Raw genomic sequence first — 23,580 nt, forward strand, 5'->3', positions numbered from 1 at the left:
GAATTATTTAAGTTGCTGGAAAATTGATAAAATCAAGTTCTTTCAAGTGGAGTAAAAATTACAAATGTTTCTGAAGAATTCTGAAAGGAAACTCCTTCAGTATTTTTTAAGTGGCTTTTTACAAACTGTGTTATCTTTTTCTAAAACTAATGCTACTGCCTTTGTATATCTCTGTACATGCATTGTGTGTGGTAGTGGTGGTGGTGGTGGTGGTGGTATCAGTATCACATAGCTCAACTTTATCTATTTTTTTCCCAAAGAATTGAATGTAGTTCCATAGACTCTGTAATTCTTTCTTTTTACCTTTAGATCTCATTTTTATGGGTCTTTAAAAGAGCTTTTTACCCAGATACATCTATACATATAGACATTCAAACGTATTAATTTATAAAATCCTTAAAATTAACCAAGATTTAGTATATGCAGCTCGTTTAATTGATAGGACCTTTGAAAAATTATTTTTGACTAAAAAGACTTAAAAAAAATTTTAAATGCAGTCCTTCGTTCTAGAGCTCTAGTTTACTTTTTCAAGTGGAAGAGACTAACCAACAGGTTACAATTTGGGTGTCTGCCTCAGCGTTAAAAATTCTGGTTACAGAGACATTGTCTATAAAGCAAAAGCTATAGGAAAGGATCTTTCTGAATGGGGTAGTGAGGAATCCAGCACTTATAAAATTATCTAAATATATGCCCTCTTATTGTAGCATTTTGAATTTGCAGAATAAATGCTTCCAACTTTGTATCAGAATTTTTCATGAATTTTTGTTTCTTATCAGATCTGTTAGGAAGTGAATAAAGGCTTAACTAAAGGTCTTTAAGGAATGTCTTTTCTGTATTCCAGCATCTAATCGGGAAAATGTTTCAATTCAGTACATTCCATTTGAGAACTATCCATTCTCCATTAAGTAGGGCCAGATGTTTGGGTCTGAGGCCTAATTCAGAGATCTTTACCTGCAAACCTAATGATTGTGCTGTGACGTAAAGTGGGACAGTGTCGGTTGCCAGCTTTCCGCGTGTCCTCTGCGTTTGCCAGCTTAGATGGAAGATTCAGGATGGAAGTAACCCAAGTCTTTGAGTCATCCAGTAGAGAATTATGCAGATGACAAAGGATGTGCGTGTTGGGGGAAGGGCGGTGTTAAACCACTGAGAATTCAGGATTTATTTGTTACCACGCATGTATTGGACTGCCCTGAATAACTCAATGGACCACTGTGGTATAACTGAGTGAAGGATGAAGAATTTCAGTGTAATATGCTCATACCTGTCACACGAGTTTCTGTACCGTACTGTTAGGTACACTGATGAACAGATCCAACAAAGCTGTTATGAATAACCAATAATCATCTGATCTGTTGTGATCTTGCAGTTAATAAAAGAAGGAATTGAAAATGGGGCAGTTTGTAATATGAAGAAAACAATAGCAGCAACCCTGACATCCTTCTCTCCCACCTCCTCCACAACGCCTGACATTCTGGTGATTCTGGCTTCCATGTATTATCTAAGGGCTCTCTTCGGATAATCTAAATTAACCCTCACAGTAACCCTGTGAGGTGTAGGTGGTAGTATTTTCCTCATCTTACATATCAGGAAGCTGAAGCCCAGGGGCTGATGCTGTGGCGTAGCGGGTAAAGCCTCTGCCTGCAGTGCTGGCATCCCATATGGGCACTGGTTCCAGTCCCGGCTGCTCCACTTCCGATCCAGCTCTCTGCTGTGGCCTGGGAAAGCAGTGGAAGATGACCCAAGTGCTTGGGCCCCTGCACCTGTGTGGGAGATCGGAAAGAAACTCCTGGCTCCTGGCTTAGAATAGGCCCAGCTCTGACTGTTGCAGCCATCTGGGGAGTGAACCAGTTGATGGAGGACTTTCTCTCTGCCTCTGCCTATCTGTAACACTGCCTTTCAGATAAATAAATAAACCTTTTCTTTTAAAAAAGGAAATTGAAGCCCAAAGAGGTAACTTACTTAAGGTCCTACAATGGTAAGTAGGGAAGATAGGATGCAAAATCCAATGTGTCTGCCACCACAGTCCATGAATTTAACCCCTCCTTATATTACATAAGCCAAACTTTCCTAAATGATGTTCACAATAGTGCATTTGTAGATTTATAAACATAGTATTAGGCATGTAGCAAGTATTAAAAATATATTGGTTCATTTCTGGACATCCAAATCCATTTTCATCTCTGGATTAGTAAGGTTTGGGGTTATGAGCAGCAATAGCTCACTTAGGTAATAGAAACACCGCTCTTTACAACTGGCCTGATCTGCCGTACTCAGAAATCTGTGGTCCCTTGAGCCCAAAGACAACACATGTTCAGACCTCCTTTGGGAGGGGAAAATTATTCATGGATTAGATTTGAAAAGCCCTACAGACACACATGCATGTACATACATACACACATAACTGAGCCTTTGCTATCAAAATTACCTTAAAATATTCCATATCCATTTCCAGAACTTGAGTGTGTTCCTTTGCCTTGCTTTCAGGTTCTGCTGACCTAACCTTATTTTCTACTTCCTCTGGATCACTGATACTCTACAAAGCAAAGGAACAGGTATAAATAATGTCTAGGATGTTTCCTGTTACTAGCTTGATGTTACCACCACTCACCTTTCTCACTCTCCCTACAGTTACGTTTTCCACAAAGTAAAGTGTGTTCAAACACTAGGGTTAGATTTGCATCTGAACTCTACCACTTAATGGAGGTTTGCCTCTGGGAAACTTGTTACAGCATGTTATTACAGTAAAGGTTATGTGAATGGGATATCTCTTGCTTTCAAAACATCATACTGTACTGCACAGTACTTTTGTACCACTGGTGACCATGGGTAACTGAAACTGGACTACTGTAGGTTCTCAGTGAATGGTGATTTCCTTCAACTTTATCTTCCATCCATCTGTGTATTTGAAAACCTGGATTTAACTCCATCTCTTCCTCGAAGCTTCTCTGATAAATGCAGTCCAACTTCTGTTATCTTTTCCAAAACTCCTTTTGCCCTTATTTTCTTTGAGGAATTTTTTTAACTACTCAGCCTCTTATCTCTCTTTCTCTCTCTCTTTTAAAGATTTATTATTTGAAAGTCAGAGTTACACACAGAGAGAAGGTGAGGCAGAGGCAGAGAGAGAGAGAGACAGAGACAGAGAGAGGTCTTCCATCTGCTGGTTCACCCCTCAATTGCCACAATGGCTGGAGCTGCTCTGATCTGAAGCCAGGAGCCATGAGGTTCTTCCGCATCTCCCATGTGGGTGCAGGGCCCCAAGGACTTCGGCCATCTTCTGCTGCTTTACCAGGCCATAGCAGAGAGCTGTATTGAAATGGAGCAGCTGGGATTTGAACCGGTGGCCATATGGGATGCTGGCACTGCAGGCGGTGGCTTTACCCGCTATGCCTCAATGCCAGCCCCTGCCCTTGTTTTCTTGTGCCTTCCGAATCACCCTTCATTATAATTGGCATATGAGCTGACATCCATATTCCAATCTTGTTTAGTCATTTTTGTATTGATTTGATTGTCCAATTGCTGTGCACACTGACCATTTCTCCTGCATTTCCCATAGAGCCAGACACATACCAGGCAGCCATTACATAGCTTTTTTAATTGATTGTCAACTTGTATATTTCACTATAAACCAACCTGAGAAGTGGGGGTCAACTCACTTGAACAGTTGCTTAAATATTTTCTGTTAGGTGCTGCATATAAAGACATAGGAAGGACCAATGCTGTGGTTTAGTGGGCTAAGTCTCCAACTGCAGTGCTGGGATCCCATATGGGCACTGGTTTGTGTCCTGGCTGCTCCACTTCCAATCCAGCTCCCTGCTAATGGCCTGGGAAGGCAGCAGAAGATGGTCCAAGTGTTTGGGCCCCTGTACTCTTGTGGCAGACACGGAAGAAGCTTCTGGCTCCTGGTTTTGGATAGGCTCAGCTCCAGCCGTTGCAGCCATTTGGAGAGTGAACCAGCAGATGAAAGGCCTTTTTCTCTGTTTCTGCCTCTCTCTGTAACTCTCCCTCTCAAATAAATAAATAACAATCTTTAAAAAAATAAAGACATAAAAAGCTCTCAAAGAAGAAAAAAGTTGTGATGTAGAAAAAAAAAAATGAGAAGGGCTGGCACTGTGGTGCAGCAGCTTAAACCCTGGCCTGAAGCGCTGGCATCCCATATGAGCGCCGGTTCTAGTCCCGGCTGCTCCACTTCTCATCCAGCTCTCTGCTATGGCCTGGGAAAGCAGTAGAAGATGGCCCAAGTCCTTGGGCCCCTGCACCTGCGTGGGAGACCCAGAAGAAGCTCCTGGCTCCTGGCTTTGTATTGGCACAGCTCCGCCCGTTGCAGCCAGTAGATGGAAGACCTCTCTCTCTGTCTCTACCTCTCTCTCTGTCTTTCAAATAAATAAAATAAATCTTTAAAAAAATGAGAATAAAAATAACTACTGTCATGCAATTTGAGAATTTAAAACTTGTGGCATTCAAGAGATGGGGGAAAATACATTTGATTTGAAAGTTGGAGAGGATGAATGGCATGGTTTCCCTTGCAATGCATACTCTGTTGGATTTTATCTTCTCCTAGGCCTCATAAAACTCAAGTGAGAACAACACCAAAGAGATGGTTGTGCTCATCTTTGCATGCATTAGTAGGGCATTCCTTCTGTCTTGTTTGGAAATCAGTGACTTGTCTGATAGCCCCTAATAATATGGACTTCCTTCATGCAACATATTTCTTTACAAGTCAATCTCATAATACAAGTTTACTTATATGTAAAGTTGGATATGTGAGTTTTAATTTTTCAAAAACAAACAGATGTGTTGAGTGGAAAAGTGAAGGGTACGCTTAAAAGCACTCATCTGTGATCATTCCAGTGCCCACGCAGAAGTGTTTAACATTCTTCCCTCTGCAGGTCTCTCTCTGACCCAGCACAGGACTCGAGGAGCGTTTGCTTCCTTATCGCCCCACCAGCCTCTGTTCAGTTACCTTTCGGAACCATTCACGTTACACACATTCTTTTACTGAGCAACATAAATCTTTATCCTGTCTCAACGAAAAAGTGCTTGGTGTAATCAGGCACTAACAGCTCCAGCCATATGTTGCTGATCTTTTCTTTAATATTTTTTGTTTTAACTTCTGGGGATTACATTAGTTTTTGCCATATCGTTCCCACAAATAATTTTTGCCTCTCTTTTGAAGATAAACTGTATCTTATTCCTTTTCTATTTTTGAGTGAAGGGAAAAAATTGAAAAGATTTACAATTAAACTTACTGCTCACTTCACAGAAATAATCTATCATGAATCACTCTGTAACAAATTTGACAACTGTAATAAAACTTTGCTTTTACCTACCCCTTTATGCCAACCCAGATCTTTTAATATTCTTAGTGAGGGAACCAAAATAATCGTAGAATCTGTGTCAGTGCAATTAGCATAAATGCCCTGAATAATTTGAAAATATCTATACTTAAAACTTCACTGTAGTCTACTTTGTCTTAGCATTTTGATCTTTCTTTCGGGTAGGGGAAGGGATAAGCCAGTATATTACCCTTTCCTTGATCCTAATGTGAAATTCTGTTTCTGCATATCTAAATACATATCTCACTCAACCCTTCAGCAACTTCACCCACATCTTTATCTCCTTCCCCATTCACTAGCTTCCCCACTCTGCAAAGTTAAAAAGAATTATGAGTGTAGGCCAAGAGAATGCTGGGTTACGGAAGTGTGTGATTTGAAGATGTTGATGATAAGCATGGAGAATTACAACTTCTCTCCTTAACTCAAATGCCATGTGTTTTCCTCAGTACCCACAAAATCCCACTGGCAACTTAGATGCCTAGTGTCTTGTTTAATTGTGTATCTTATTGTTCCAATATGTTATAATAGAATGATAATATAAAATAAATGAGGCACTTTAATTAATTAATTAATTTATTTATTTATTTTGACAGGCAGAGTGGACAGTGAGAGAGAGACAGAGAGAAAGGTCTTCCTTTTTGCCGTTGGTTCACCCTCCAATGGCCGCTGCGGCCGGTGCATCTCGCTGATCTGAAGCCAGGAGCCAGGTGCTTATCCTGGTCTCCCATGGGGTGCAGGACCCAAGCACTTGGGCCATTCTCCACTGCACTCCCTGGCCACAGCAGAGAGCTGGCCTGGAAGAGGGGCAACGGGGACAGGATCGGTGCCCCGACCGGGACTAGAACCCGGTGTGCCGGCGCCGCAAGGCGGAGGATTAACCTAGTGAGCCGCAGCGCCAGCCAGCACTTTAATTTTTAAAAATATTTGGCCCAGCTACTTTAGAAAGAAATCTACTGAATCCAGAAATACTATAACATTTCTGTAGTTCCACTATCTAAGATAAAGGAATTATTAGGAGATATATTATCTAAAATACCTGTGAAGTAAACTTCTTCAACAAATTGCAAGATACTTGAACTAGAGTTAGCCTTTGTGCAAATATACATGAGTGTTACTTTACATAGCGGGTGATTATTATACAGAATGCATTCTAGAAGCAAGTAAAAGGACAGTAGCTTCAAAATGAACTTCATTATGTTCACTAATTTTAAGTTGATACCTTGGAGGACCTCTACTTCAGCCCAGAAGAAATTTCCCTTTCCCTCAATTTTACTATGAGAAAGAGAACATCAAATTCAACTGATAGTGGTTGAATCTTATGGTTTCTTTATTCTATTTTTGGTTAGTTATTAGAAGACTATTGATGATTCTTCCTCCATTTCTCCTGTCTTTATGGAATGTCGCTTAGTTTAAAAAAATAGGTGTTTAATTCTTCATAAGAATCTTCAAATTCATAAACAAAACATTTTTCTGATTGATCTAAAATTAGGTTGGCTTTAAAAATTTGAGAGCTGAAAAATATCAGTGTTTAAAAACAGAGTCAGCCCAGGTGCCATTTGGTGTTTGTGTTCCTCAATAAAGGCGGATAATACTCAAGTTCTCCTTTCCTCTTGACTCAAAGGATCATGAAAATGATCAATAGACCTGCCCCATGTACATTGCTAGGTGCTTAGGGGTTTAGAAAATTGGTATAATTTATTTCCACAAGGATTTCCTCTCTGTTTAGAAAGAAGACTCAGAGCATGAGTGGATTATAATCCTGCAAAAGAATGCTTCATCCAAATACAAAGTTAGGGGAGAAAAGAATGATTTTGGTGTAAAGTAGTTTAAAAAGATATTCTGGAGGAGGCAGGATGTGAGCCAAGTCTACGAAGAACTGAGAAAATGTGGCAAGGCGGGGTAAAGGAGGGTAGGTGAGCAAGGCAGGGCTCCAAACAAACAAATAAAAGCATGAAGGCATGGATTATCCTGGATATGGGAATGGTGAGAAAAAGATTGAACTAGAAGAAGTAAGTTTGAAATTTCTGACACTCTGCTTCTTCATCTATAAAAATGAAATAATTATACCTGCTTTGCATGTCCTACAGAGGTGTTGAAGGCTGAAGAAAACAATACTTCTGAAAGTATTATAAGTTGTAAATCCTAGATTTATTGTGTTCATCACTGTTTTACATGTGACTGGTATGTGGGAGCTGGATCAGAGAGAAGCAGAAGAAGCCTAAGAAAGCCAATTTCTAGTGTAAGGGGATATAGACTTGCTTCAGGAGGTAGAAGTAGCCATGGGGAAAGTTATGAGTTTATTACATTTTGGTAAGATTTCCTTACATTGCAATATTTGGTCATGGTGGAGATTCAGTGATTAATCCCTGATATTAAAATCTTTCCAAAATCTTGTCCTTATCTACAGAATCTTAATCCTGACCAAACTATTACCTTTATCAAAAGTATTGTGTTAAATTGTGACTTCTTAAAAACTAAACATATAGGGAAAAATGACTAAATATTATGTATCATAAAAATGCTAGGTGCCTGGGAAATATCCCTAAGCTTTTCATTGAGGATAAAATGATAAGGAATGACATTTGAGAAATAATAGTTTGTTGGTGTATGAACATCATTGAGAAGTGTGGCAAAGAAACTACTGTCTGAGTAACTGAATGCTGCATCGTATCAGACCCTTCCCAACTAGCTTTGCCGTGTTACTCATCCAGCCAATGGACAGTGAGCAGACGTGGCTCACTTCCAGATAATGCCTAGAGGAGTCTCTGCATGACCCTCCTGGCCCCCTTTCTCCTCTTGTGGTGACCCTGGAGGACTCTGATTGAGAGGGCAGAGAGCCAAGATGGAAACAACTTTGGTCTGTGAACTGTTTAATGTAGGGAGCTGCTTTGGAGAGACAACTGGAACTGTGTGAGCAGGAAATGCACTCTGCACTTAAAGTGAGTACTGTCAATGTAGGCAGGTGACAGTAAGAACTGCTAGATGGCAGGAACATATCATTGCAGGGATTTGATGGAGTTTTACAGTTGGGAAGTGCCTGCAATGCCCCTCTTCCTGTTCCCGGTCCTGCATGCCATCCTGTTCACCCTGTCAGCCATGAAGAGAAGCCTGGAGGTTGAAATGTATCTTTATTAGTCTTTTCGAGATTGTATACAAAAAATAAAAGCAAATAAACTAAGGACTAAATCCCAACGATATTTGGGTCCTAAAGTTATTTTTTTCTGAAGGCAAACATAGATGTTAGCTCACATCTGCACTGGGACACTCCCCTGCAGTTTTCTGATGTCGAAGTCCCCTTCTGATGACACAACAACTCAGAAGTGACCCTCGCATCTACTGCCATGCCACTTGGGCTTTGTTCACTGCATGGGCAGTGTCTCAATGGAGAGAGGCATTTCAATTATTTCTGGTAGCCACTTTCCTGCTGACACCTTGATGCCATGTAGGAAAGACTGTGAACTCTGACCTCTGGAGCTAAACACATTTTATCAGGAAACAATTTTAGCAATTGATTCTCATCTGGTCATGTTACTTATTTCTTGTTATCTCTCAAGGGCCCTATAATTAAAGCAGGTGTGTGTCCTCTTAAATTAAAGATGTGGCAACTGCAGACATTGTAGTAAGTTCTAACCGGAGACCCTACTGACCTGTAGTTTCAGTAATTATAATGAAGTCAGTGTGAGTGTTTGGCCAGGGAGAGTGTCAAAATGGGCAAGGATATACCAGAGTGGTGGACTTACAGGATGTACCTTCACTGAACCAGAAAAAATTTCAAATAAAATCACAACAATCCATCCCTGCCCCCCCCACCCCAGACCAAAGCAGAATTTAATTTAGATGCTTCCCCAGTATTCAATGTAACAAGAAAGGAAGACCCTCTTGCCATTTTAATAGCTAATAATCAAGTGACCTAACATGTTTTAATTTTTGTTTATTCATTTATTTATATATTTGAGAGGCTGAGAGAGAGAATGAGTGAGAGAGGGTACTCCCAATTGCTAGTTCACTCCCAAGATACCTGCAATGGCTGGAGCAGGGCTGGAGCCAAAAACTAAATTCCGATCACCACATGGATGACTGAAACCCAACTACTTGAGCCATCAGCTGATATCTTCCAACATCTGCATTAGCAAGAAGTTAGAGTCAGGAGCCTGACCTGGGTATTCAGTTATGGGACAAGAGCATCTTAAGTGATGTTTCAATCACCAGGCTAAACACGCACTGCCCCAAATTTCTTTGATGGCAGTTTAAGGGCTGTGTTTTAAGTCTTAACTGAAAAAGGGGTGTATTCCACAATCCTTAAGGGTTGTAGGGAGGTAAAGACAATTGCAGAGGAAGAAAGACACTAAAAGATGGTCAGAAGAAGAATGTGACAAAGAGGATCACAAGGGAGAAGTAGAGGAGAGGAGTAGTGTTTGTCTTGAAGCAATGGAGGATGGAAGGTTAAAGGCCTTCCTCTGAAGACGGGTGTGTTTTGCAATGGTCATTCCTCTTAAGGTGCAGCTTTATTACTGTGCTCAATGCTTTTGTATTTTAAGAGGAACATCAAGCTATTTTAAGTTATTCTAGAGTAAGAACTATGTTGTAGAGGATATTGTTGCCTCTACCTCTAAGTCTTTGGTCCCCTGAGCCATGGTGAGCAGCTCCTCTGGGTATGCTGATGGTTTCCCATTTCAAGCTGCTCTACCTCAGGGCTTTTGCTTAGGCCTTGCCTTATTTACCTCAATGAGGTACAGCCTGGAAGTATGGGCACTGGAAGCTCTTGGTTGGGGAAGGCGACAACTCTGTTGTGGGCTAAGTTGGAGGTGAGTGGCCCAGCCTTCTCCCTACAGTGGTACCATGTTGAGGCTCATTTCTCCAAGGCTCCTGAGGGCCTCCAGAGGGAAGACTCCTCAGGTATCCACCATGACAACGCGCTCAAAACTCAGCCTTCCTTGCTTCCCCCATCTCCTAACTCATTTTCCCTGCTCCTTCCCGCTGGCTGCCTGGGATCCCATCCAAATAACCCAACTTAACTAATTCCTTGTTTCAGTCTTTGCTTTCAGGGGAATCCAAATGAAGATAAACTATTTCCACCATGAAGTGTTTTTCAAACTCAACTCCTCTCTTCATTTTATCTAACTTTTCAAATGTTTCTGGAATTAATTGGATTGAAATATGTTTACACAGACACACAGCTCATAACAGGATGGAAGTCAGAACTATGGGACAACCTCTTCCCTCTTGCAGTATTTTTTATTGGGCAGGCTGGATGCTTTCTGATACTTTCAGGGCTATTATCAGAAGTGCTAATTGGTTAGCACATAACAGAGTTTATTAAAGCATTACAGGGAAAAATGCTAAAAGTAATGCATTATTTTTATTTCCTTTGCTCAGCCCTCACAAGTATTGAGAACCGTTTAACCTCTAAGTTATTAAGGAATTTTTTATTCTTTAGAGATGACAATGCCTGATGATTTCTGTGTCCTCAGGGCAAGGGTAAATCTTGGTGTGCAGCCTGAACCAAACAGATAAATATAATTATTATTTCTGTATATTTGATGATGAAAGGGTTTCAGGCTCCACAGACTGATCTTCCTGTCGCCAACTGCGTACTGCCGAAATTTTGATTAAAGGCTCACTGAAGTAGTTTATCAGTATTTGTTTGGTTTCAGGAAGTAAAATATGTGAGCCCAATATGAATGACAGACGGCATCCATCGAGAGCGTTTGTTTCATCAGTCTGGGAAACTCAAAATCCTTGCTTTAGATAATGTATGAGGAAGATATTTTCCCTGCACAGATTTGCATAGAGCTCAATAGTCCCCTGATTCCAGACATATTATGTTCTGTGGTAACTTTCCTTGCCTCCATCTTCCCCCTGCAAATGTGAATCTCTGAGAATACAGACATCATTTAAAAAATAATTTAAACCCTTCAAGTTCCCCTGTCTGGAAAATGTTTATACAATTTGTAACAGAGAAGCCCAAAGTGTTGCTGAAGAAAGCCAAAATATTTTGCTGACTTTTTAAAGGGTTCATTTCCAGGCAAAGGAAAAAAAAAAAAAAAAAAACCTCCAAAAAAAATCCGATTTTGATAAAAGGCGAAAGAGTGAAAAAACAGGTTCTGATTTTTCAGCAATTCCATTAAATAGTCAGCAAATAGTTTAAGACATGCTTTCTAGAACCCAGAATGTGTGAGGAGAAGGAGATAGGCTATGGAAGTTTCTTGAGGCAAAAGTAATTAAAGGTAGGGACTTTTGTGACTCAACTGATGTCTTTTCTTGGGTGTCAGAGAGACCCAAGAAGGTAGAGAAGAAGAGGGAGAGAGGGGTGGGAAGGAAGGGAGAAAGAAGGGAGAGACAGAAGTTGGAGGAAAGGAGGAAGTAAGAGAGAAGATAAAAACACATACAACCACACATACGCAACTTTGTGGGGGAGCAAACAGCACAGACAAAAACCATCACATGAACATTTCCATATCTTAGCTTTTGTGGAATGATTTTATGTTTACTCCCTACCTCCCTACACCTAACTTGAAAGCATTAATAAATACAATAAACTTTTGATATGTCTCGGCTATTTATATCTGTGTATGAAATTTAGGTATTTATCCTAATCAAGTCTTTTAACATTGAGAATTTCCAGCCGTTTCATTTTGTCATTATTTTTATGAACCTGAGCCTCTGTCATTCTGTATGCACACACCATGTGAACAAGTGATTACAAAAATAAAACAAACATGAGAGAGAGATGTCTTGATTTCTTTCTGTGGAGCAAAACAGAAAGAAGCAGATATTCACCATCTATTGTAACTTTGGTGTTTTTTAAAATTGCCTGCAATATGGCAACCTCTTTGTTCAGACCTTTTAAAATTATATATACAGACAACATGCAGAACACTTAGAGTGAAGGCTGACAGTATCTTTTCAGCTGATGGGACTTGTGATAAAAAATGACTAATATAAAAACAACCTGCCCAATGTGAATTAGAAATTACTCTGTCTCTACCTTTTACATTTTTGGACTTCTCAGCATTTATAATATACCATTTATATTTTGAAATGGGGCTATGTCTTTTTCTTTTCTCTTATTTAAAAAAAAAATCCCAAAATGCTTGTATATCTGGGATAAGTACAGAGTGAGATACGTGATAGGTGCTATAGTTATTTTGAAAATGTGTATTATTTGGCAAAACAGTCTGTAATGATCTGAGCCCACTGTGTACATCTGTATTTGGACACTTCTTTAAAAGTGAATTTTTGATCTGATGGACCGTAATAACTTCGGCAGCAAATCCCTCTCAGATGCTGAATTATTGGGCCGCTGCTGCAGTTATGGTTTATTGGGTAAATAACAGTCTGACTGCACTGAGGCAGAAGTTATGGATGGCCCAATGTACGTGTTAGCTGCCTACAAATCTTCCCATAGTCTTATTGAAAACAATTACCAGAGTATGCAGGCTGATGGGAGCGTCAGGATTCCCTTTGGATAATTATAACACTGTGCCCTCTGTACTTTTCAAGGCCTTCTGTTCTTCATTCTTCATTAGAATATGACAGCAGCTCTGAGGAGGCCAGTGTTACCATTGAAAATCAGAGTCTAAGAAAAAAGAAAGAAAGAAAGAAAAACAGAGTCTGAAAGTGTGTTAAAGACTCGCCCAGGGCCTTCATGCCGTGTGCAGGGAGAACTCTGCTGTGAAGGTGGCTTTCCCTGTGCCTGCTGGCCACCTGCTTGCTTCTCCACTGACTCCGTGGTAGGTATACAGTCAGGAGCTGTAGGCTTAGCGTTTGTCTTTTAGGAAAAAGGGATAAATATCGTGTTTCAAAGTCAGCAGTGTTCAAGTCTGGTCACATTGTGAGACCGGAAAAAGAATAACTATTTAGAGAATTCACCTGGAAGACAATGGCAGTGCTGAAAGGAGGAAGTAGTAATTCTGGTTGAGAGCTGCAGTTTGGGGTTTGGAACTGTGGATGGCAAGGATGTTCTTTGCAACCACAGGTGCACGTGGCAAGTGCCAGTTCAGTGATGTCTCCAGAAGAGTGTTCCAGCATATGGCCATGATGCTGTTTGTCTTGAAATAAGCTTCTCTGAAAAAACATCAAAAATTAGTTTTCACAACTGAGTTTGTTCTGGCCACTTGCAATCAGGACGCTCAAGATGTGTTAGAATGTTGACTTCATAGAATTAATAAATTAAAAATTGCTGAAGTCTCCCCAATTGACTTGATTCTGTTTGCCCTTTATTTTGCCTATGTGTTCTCACCGACAAGGTTACATCCCAGACTTTTTTTTTTTAAAGATTTATTTATTTATTTGAAAGGCAGAGTTACAGAGAGGCAGAGGGAGAGAGAGAGAGAGGGAGGGAGAGTAAGAGAGAGGGAGGGAGAGAGGAAGGGAGAGAGAGAGAGAGAGGTCTTCCATCCACTGTTTCACTCCCCAGATGGCTGTCGCAGCTGGAGCTGGGCTGATCGGAAGCCAGGAGCTCCTTCCTGGTCTCCCACGTGAGTGCAGGGGCCCAAGGACTTGGCCACCTTCTACTGCTTTCCCAGGCCATAGCAGAGAGCTGGATCGGAAGTGGAGCAACCAGGAATCAAACCGGTGCCCATATGGGATGCCAGCACCGCAGATGGTGGCTTTATCTGCTGCGCAACAGCACTGCCCCCCTCCCAGACATTTTTAATACAGTTGAAAGTTACACATTTGATGATACCCTAATATGTACAAGGCATACAACCTGCTGTTGCTGGGTATAAAAGAATGAGTAAGAAGTTATTCCTGATGCATTAGCTTTTTGTTGCTGTTTAACAATTAATCACACATTTAGCAGCTTAAAACAATACATATCTATGGCTCACAATCCCATGGGTCAGAAATCTGGGTTACAGGGTTTTACAAGGGTAATATCAAGCTATCAGCTGGATTATGTTCTTGTCTGGAGGTTCTGGGAGAGAAGCCACTTCCAAGGTCATCCTTGGCAGAATTCAGTTCTTTGCTGTTGCAGGACTGAGATTCCTTCTTCCTTTTTACTTTCTTTTCAGGGGCTTCTCACAGCTCCCAGACGCTGCCTGTATTTCTTGCCCTGTGGCCTCCTCCATTTCAGATGAGCAACAGAGGATGCCAGGATGCCTCTTACACAAACTCTCCCCGCTTTGTTTTTCTCTGACTTCCCTTTTTGCCAGGGGCGAGGGACGGGGGGACTTTGCTTTTCTTTTTTTTTTTTCATTTATTAAACTTTTATTTAATGAATATAAATTTCCAAAGTACAGCTTATGGGTTACAATGGCTTCCCCCCTCCCATAACTTCCCTCCCGCCCGCAACCCTCCCCTTTCCCGCTCCCTCTCCCCTTCCATTCACATCAAGATTCATTTTCAATTCTCTTTATATACAGAAGATCAGTTTAGTATATATTAGGTAAAGATTTCAACAGTTTGTCCCATATAGCAACACAAAGTGAAAAAACTACCGTTGACTTTGCTTTTCAAGGGCTGGTGTAATTAGGTCCGGCTCACTCAGTTAATATCCCTATCTCAGTGTCAACTGATTTGGGACCTTACTTCTACTAGCAAAAATTTTTGACAGAGTACTCAGATTAATGCTTAATTGAATAGCTTAAAGAAGGTATGTAAATTAGTGACAGACCAGAAATCATGAAGTCCATCCTATAATTTTATCTGTCACACCTGTGATAAGGGAGCTTAAAATCATTTGAGAGAAAAAAACAAATATATAAAAGCATAGGATGCAGGTAGAAAAATACACAACAATGGGAGAGAGACACCAGATGTTAGAGGGATTCAAAAGAGGGAAGAACCATTTTTGGTTAGAAAACATGTACAGAGGTTTCACAAAGTTCTTGTAGGCAGAATTTTTGTTTATGGATTTAAAGAAAATGTACTCCAGTGGAGATAACAGGACAAACAGTGGTGCAGAAATGGAAAAGTGAAACACATTGGAGAAATGGTTGCCAGCACTAGGTAGACTAGAGCATGAAAAATGTTTGGAGTGGTGAGAAATGAAACCACAAGTGTAATTTCTATTAGATAAGGATATAGAATTCCAGGCAGATTAATATGCCTCTAAGTTGGTGGGAATAGGCCATCACTGAAAATTATTGAATATGGGAGAGATGTGATATAACCTATACTGCAGGAAGTTTATATGGCATAATGAGAAAATATTTGGGGTGAGTAGTATCTCTACCAATAGCCCTGAATGTAATAAAAACATGAATTCTACTAAGAAAAGTGAGAATGGAAGGAAGAAGTTGGGTGCATGTGATGATAGAGTTTATACACTTGAAAACAGATTGGTTGTATGGAGAGGAAAGAGTGGGAAGTTGACTTTGTTTTGAGCCAGCTCACTTAAGCAAAACCCAGGACAGTTGAAAGATTTTCTTTGGAGAGAAAATATGACGAGATAGATAGGTTAGACGTGGCACAATACAGGTGGGATTATTGTTGCAAATATTCTTGTACCTCAAAGTGAAACCCTTAAGAAGCAGGGAGCCAAGGCTTTATTGAACAGTGGACTAGGAGAATTAACTGGGCTCCAGGATTCCCATGAATGGGTCCAATATGGAATGAAAATTTATCCACTCATAGCAAGAGAAGGATGCTGAACACCTGCTCCTGGAGATGCATGAAGTCTCAAACATTATTATCTTGGAGAAGTCAATGCTCATAGACAAAGGATATATTCTTTTCAAGTAGAAGGGGTTAGTAAGAACTAGTTCAAATATAAAGAACCCAGCCATCTCCTGGAAAACTGATCTAGGAACCATTCATACAAGTTGTCCAGAGACGGAAGATAGAGGAGGGCTGGCAACCCACAGTTCCCAAATGTCCACAGTAGGCATATTGGGAGCAGATCCTGTAGTCCAGATGGGGTCAATGTAGTGATATATATATATTAGTCATGTTGGAAACAAAAGGCATAGTGTATAAGCTGAAGATATAACTATCATATTTACAATTAAAAGGGGAGTGACAAGGTTAAGATTGTTATTTAATGCTGATTTACACAGGACAGTCAATCAAAACTTTCTTGTAGGCAGGTGGGAATGTGGTTCTGACCCTTAGAAAAGTGATAGGGATTCCGTCTTCCTTAGGATTTGGAGAATCCTAAGGGCTGGATGAAATTTTACTTATGTGAAAAATGTGGTGAGAGAATTATTATAAATTGCTTCTCACTGCAGTTTTTGCACATATAAATGAAGATAGGAGATAGGTTCTTGAAAAGACTAGATTGAAGGCTTATTTGCTTATTTTAAATAACCTGGTGGCCCTATGTTCATTTTCAGATGGAACAGAAGGAACAGTAAAACTATTGTAGATGAGAACTGAGAAGTGATCAGATGGTGTGAGGTCCTGGAGGAGGCTAGACAAAGATATGGGGAGCAGTGAGGAAGAAGCTAATGGATCCTTTTCTCAAGTGGGAGTAAAGGCTCAACTGAGTCTTGTAAATCTGTAGGATAAGTCATAATCAGTGGTGGTATCCATATCAAAACATGAAATATCTCCCTCATAAAACCTGTTTTTGAAAATACTTAAAGGATAAAACTTCTCTTGTTCTCTTGTACTTTGTCTCCACACATTTCTTCCGAGTCTACCATTGGCAGCCCTTGTCTTTGGGAGGCTGGAAGGGGGAAATAAGACTATCCTTAGTCCTTCTAAGACCAACTTGTAGCCTCTTGCCTACCCCACAGAGTAGAGTAAGATACAGGGTGCCAGCACCAAGCCATGTATATCAGAAGGCCAAGTAAGCAATGTTAAAGAATCAAGCTCGAAGAAGGGTAGGAGGAAGGGTAGAATGGGAAGAATCACTATGTTCCTAAAGTTGTATTTATGAAATGCATGAAGTTTGTATACCTTAAATAAAAGGTTTCTAGGAAAAAACAAAAACTCAAACACTACTCCCTTCTGAAAAAAATAAGAGTCAAGCTTGGTGGGGGGAGATAAGGTGCCAGTGGGAAGATGAAGTGGAGGCTCAGCTGCCCCAGGGGGCTGTGCAGCTGGAGAATGGAGCCAGTGCAGGAGGAGAGGTTGAACCGACGGTGAACTGCCAGAGCAGATCCAGAGATGTGGGCAAGTCAGGCATGGCTGAATGGTAGGATTAGTTTAAGACAATCAAGCATTCATTTAATTAATAAAAATCTTTTGTTTCCTAGCTCTGCAGCTAAGATGTTCCTACTGAGTTGCAGAAAGCCTTAAAGTAGCAGGCTCCTTTTGAGCATTCTCCGAGGACTTTCATACTTGGGTATCTCCTCCTCTTTCTTTATGGACATCTTTGCTTATTCAACCTAAAGTCACTCCTCTACTTAGCTTTGTCAAGGGACTTCCATTTCTGCATGAAATAACCTCCTGGTACTACCTCCCAAACAATTTATGCCAGAAGGATGCTAAAGATGTACTTTACCCAGGCAGATGCATTGACAATTATGGAACTTCTTTAGCCTTTCTAATCTAGACCAGAGACTATGGCAACCTTTTTACCCTGTAACCTCAATAGGCATTTCACTTTTTCTGTATATCATGTTAAGAGCCTTTGTGAATATAGGTTTGAAAAATGCTCTAATCTTACCCTATGCCCATCAGATGGTAATTTTAAGTTTTAAGTGCTTGGAGCGTATTTAAATCTCTTGATACCAGATGAACCCAGTATAATGTAATTTATTCATTTTATTTAATGTAAGTTTCTTGAATGTTCACTATCTTCCTAGGGTGATGGTGTGGTGGTGGTGATGCTGATGCTGATGTTTTTTGGATGTGTGGATGTATAGAGCAAATGATATTTACAAAAGCAGAGGTGTGCCTAGAGGCACTATGCAGTGGGTGCACAGTGGCTGGAGAACAAGATACATGGAGACAGAGTGGTGTAAGAAAATTATCCAGTAATGTTACTTGGAAAGGAATTAAGATGTGCTGAGGTATTTTCAGTGTATTCCAGAGGCTGTGGGTGAGCCACAGGTTTCCAAGCAGGGGATTAAAATGACTGTGATCTCTCCGAAGACAGGCTCTGAATCTTTATTAGCAATGTCCTACAGTGTCTGACCCTACGGAGCTAGTCAGCTTCTTGCTGAATTAAATTATGTTTAACTAATGTGAAATAAATATGATGCAGGGGGTGATACTGTAGCTGCTTTGCAGTGAAGTAAGCTGGAATCTCCATCAATTGATGGGCCACTGCATGCATTCAGTATGGAGGTGATTATAAGATTATGGATGCCTTTTATTTTTCTCTTCATATTTCTAATTATTTTTGCAGACATCCTAAAATAAACATGAATCATATTTGTCATGACAGTGTCTCATAAACCTTATCATAGAAGGAAGTAGAAATGACTGACCAATCAACTTTGAGGGGCTGATGGAGGGAAGATAGAGTTGATGGACATTTTCAAAACACTGGACTTAGATGAAGAATAGAATTTTGATCTACCACATGTGTGCATTTCATGTGCCTTAGATTTACTGGGTTGGATTTTGATTGCTGCAGACCATAGGGAAATGCGATCCTCTGATGTGTTGGAAGACTGAGGTGATTCCCCTAACAGATATTTGAGGAATTAAAGTTTTTTTGTGTTGCAAAATAAAGTTCATAAGAAGGGTCTCAGCTAGGTTATAAGGAGATGTCTCTCTCTGATGCCACTCTTCTGGGAGGCAATAATGCAGGAACTTTATGGTAACAGGGACAGGGGAAGACTACCTACCACTGACAGCAAGTTGGAAGCTAGGCCAGGACCATCAGTCCTTAAATGTCTGAAGATCACTGAACTGTATTTCATATATTAGAAAGATGATATCTAGTTTCTCTTTAACCTCCATAATTATATCTTTCTACTACGTGAGCTTGGTGGAGTTTTCTATTTTGTCTGAGCTACTCTTTGGGGAATGGAAGAAAACACTTTTCCATGCTTGGGCTAAAATATGAAATGTGGGCCACTCAGCACAACCTGGGTAACTCTGAAAGGGCCCTTAGGCTATGGGTGAGAGGCTGTGAGTTCCAGCCTTACCTCCCATTATTCTGAAGGATCATGGTCTGATCTTTTACAAGGCATCTGCAATACATTGGTATAGTTTGAGTCTGAGGGTGAAAAGGGTGCAGAGAGCAGGTTTGAATATGACTTGCTGTTTCTGCTTGCCTAGTTAAATAGATGATGATTCTGTGGATTGAAAAAGGGCACACATCAAAAACAGGTTTTATGAGGGAAAGGTTGGGCTTGACCTCGTACATTCTGTGAATGAGGGATCTTTGGTCTATCCAGATGCAGTTGTCCATGAAGCAGCAAGATTTCATTTAATATGAAGAAAGACACAGTCAGGAGCTAGAACTCAAGAAGCCATATCTAGATAGGGCATGGGGATACTCCTTCATGACATTGCTCTAAGAATAAAACCAATAGCCAGAAAGCAAGGGGTTGATTCTGGAAGAAGACATTTATGTCCTGAGTGGGATGATAAATGCAAAAGTACCATAACATGTTAACAGTTATTAAAAACAACCAGCAGCTCTGCATACCTTGCTATACCGTCACATTCCTGTCGTGTATTATTGCTTTTTCTGTTCTTAAAAGTACTCGTAATTATGTTATTGTTAGACCTAAAGTAAAGATTTATTTGGTGAATTCTATTGTTTCTTATTAAGGAACTTCTTAGTTTACTAGAAGAGTTGTGTTTAGAACTAAAGATTAAATATACCATATTCTCAAATCTGACTAATATCTGGCTCAGTTTTTTTAAAAGTTATTTCTTAAAGTCTGGTAACTTTTGGTTCCATTCAGGAGGACTAGGAAAGCTATTCACATTTGGGAGGAAATAATTTCCTCTTAAATACCACAAAATCCTTGAATATGACTAATACTATAAGGCTTTTTCCTCCATTCAGTTTATGTGGAGAAACTTCTATTTGCATATGTTTGCATCAATTTGCATGTTCAGTTCAAGTGACTTCTAATCTCAAGTATATAAGATGAATTAACTCTTTGTTTTAGCCTGCTGTGATTCTCCTCTAACACTGTGTGGTAGATGCCTTTGTCACGCGAGGAGAACTGAGGAAGTGTGGAGATGACATTCAGGGGCTAAGGATACCATCTTGGCCTCAGGGACTGAGGATGGGAAGACACAAGAGGTCTGGGAAAGTGTCAAAATGTGCAACCAGGTCCCAACTATGGGGCTTATGGAGACTTCCTAGCTTAGCCAGGAAAGTCCAGAGGCTGACAGTGGCGATCTGGGTGTGGCCCCTGTAGAGAAGCAGCTTGTCCTTGGTCCCCTGTCCTTGCCGATATTGCCCTCTTTTTCAAGGATCCTTGGGTGTTGCTTTAATTTTATACCAATCAATGCTGAAAAAGAATTGCATAAGGAAATATTTAGTATTCATTAAACACATTTTAGAAAAGAGAAATCTTCCTAAAAAACTCTTTCCTCATGTGTGTGTGTATGTATAGATAGGATGATAGATAGATAGGAAGGAAGGAAGGAAGGAAGGAAGGAAGGAAGGAAGGAAGGAAGGAAGGAAGAAAGGAAGGAAAAGAATCTATCCAAGCACAGCAAATAAAATGCCATAGGAAGTTTTAGATTCTTTGGCAAGCAGTAATTTTATTTTTCTTCTGAGGGTAGATGATCTTTGGGTCCACTACAACTAATCATTAAAGCCCAGAAATCCTTTGCCTATATTTTGGGCCAACCTCTAAAATTGCTTTATCACGTGCAGTTGGCCACTTGCCACATGTGGCCATCATGCACATAAAATGGGGCTGAATTGAGTCTGTATGGAGGCACACTGCAAGTGTGATATATAGATCAACTTTGAAGGGTTCTTATTTGAGAGAGAATGTAAAATTTCTCAATTTTTAAAAATATCAATTATATGTTGAAGTGATACTATTTTGGATGCATTGCATTAAGTGAATTGTTTTCCTTTCTCGCTATTTTTATAATGTAGTTCCTGGAAATGTTGACATTACTTGTGTGGCTAGCATTGGTAGCATTGGGAGGAACGTTTCACTCTTAATCGTAAGGAGAAACCATCAACAAAGACTGAGAGTCAGTGTTGGGACTATAGTAAGGAATGATTGCTACTCACTGCTGATGTTGGAAAATATTAGTACTTGTGATAAATTCTATCAGATGTCTTAAAATCGCTTAATGTGAACCTTGCATGCCTTACTCCCCCCCCCCCCCCCGCCCCCACCTTGTTTCTACTGTGACTCAGTGCAGAGATAAAGAGGAAGCCAGTGTTCTCAGCTTCAGGCCTATGTTCCTGGATTTTAGTTGAAACACAGTTACTCCTGATGACTGGTAGAAACTAATTAGGTTTTGTTATTTATTCCCGTGGAATTTTGTCTCATGGAAACCTTGCTTCTCTATTTAACCCACTTCTACTCGGCAAATATCTGCTGCCATGTTAGGTTATGCTTTTTTGCTTAAATTATCTCCTCAATAATATAGCATAGCAGATACAGGAGGATAGGTGGAAAGGAAAACATTTTCACTCTTTTTTTTTTTTTTAAATACAAGACTGATTTTATTATATTACCAGAGAAATAAGTTAGATTGCTATGGCAGTCTCAATAAATCACACATGAAGTCATCTTTTTTTTTCTAAATTAAATTTTTATTTAAATAAAAGTGTTATGTTTGTATTTGAGCTGACAGCTAAATCTGATAATTAGAGTGCATGAAGTTGGCTTTGATTGGCATTGTAATTGGATTGTCATTGGGCTGAGAACCTATTATCTTTGGATCATGCCCCATGAAATCTGTTGAAGAAACTTTGCTGCCAGTCATTAGAGCCACCATCTTGGCTTACAAATTAGGTTTGAAAGGCTTCTTACCACTGGGAATGTAATTTAAACCACTGCAATTGCACTCCCATTAATTAAAATTATATTAAAATTATGGTTCATTTTCCAAATATTTTTTTCATATTTTATTAGACATACTTATTACTAAATGCTTAACAAATTACATAGCCGTGCTTAGTAAAATTATGTTTTATAGATAATCCATCTCTTCAGCACATGTTACTCAGCATCAGTGGAATTAGTCAGTGTTAATCATTAAAGGATATACTATTTATGTTTTTCATTATGAGTTTCATAAAGCAGCATTTCCATTATTTCAGCATAAAATGCAGGACCAGCAATGTCTACTGTAAATTAAGATCACTCCTGCCGATAAAGAAATATGCAGTTTTGCTTTAAGGAGATGTGGTCCGTTATGGTCACAGCTCTTCCTGCCTTAATTTCTTTCTTTTCTGAAACAATAGAAGCCTGTAAAAGACAGAAGACTTCTTTTTTTCTTCTTCTTTTTTGGATAGAAGATTAAGGAGGGAAAAAAAAGCGCACACATGCCAAAATCTATGCCGTTCTTTATTCCTATTATTGTCTGCTAAAAGCAGATCAGAGCTGATTAAGACAGAAAAGGAGCTTGTGAGGACTGAGAATAAGAATGAGGCAGGAGCTGGTGGGGTGAGGCTGGCCTCTTCTGTCTGGTGGAGAAGGGGAGGTGTCTACTGGGCCCCATGGCACCCCGTCCCTTGACACTGGCCCTTCAGTCTGCACACAGCACTCCCAATACTGACCGGCAGGCAGCTGCCACCTGCTAGTAGGTGGGTTTGAAATGGTCAGGCATACTTTCTGATACACAGAACCAAGCAGGGCCTCTTTCCTTTGCATCTCTCTCTTGCCCTTTTCCTTTTTTCTGTTTGTGGTTGATATTCTGATTGTCCAGGAATATCTCATCCTTCAGTTTCTTGCCTGCAGACAACTTTAGGATGATAGTCTGGCAGCTTGGTTGAAAAACTTCAGTGAAATTTAAAACTATAAAATTTAGTTCTCCAATGTGCACTGATTTTATTTAAATGATATCGAATACCTGCATCCTTCTGTAGCCTTCTGCAGACTCCCTCTCAGCTATAGGTTTATATGTACCTATTTCCACTATTGCTTCTATTGCTAGCTCTGTTGTTTTGATAAATATCTAACCCATAATAGGTGCTCAGTAAATGTTGAATTGAATTGAATTGAACTAGAAATCTGCTATCTGAAGATTCCAGGGATTATTAGAAACAAAACCCAGGTAGACTCAAGTGCCTCCCAGTGGGTGGCGGTATAGAGCTAATAAAGTACTTTCATGGCTTGTTTACTCCCACTAATGACCCATTTGAGGATGAATACTGGTTTCTGTTTTTGCACTCCCTCTTCCCTTAGTAGACAAGGAAATTGAGGGTCAGAGAACCAGGAGTTCAAGACCATGTGGTTACCAAAAA

This window comes from Lepus europaeus, chromosome 13, assembly GCF_033115175.1.
Source record: "Lepus europaeus isolate LE1 chromosome 13, mLepTim1.pri, whole genome shotgun sequence".
Taxonomy (NCBI): Eukaryota; Metazoa; Chordata; class Mammalia; order Lagomorpha; family Leporidae; genus Lepus; species Lepus europaeus.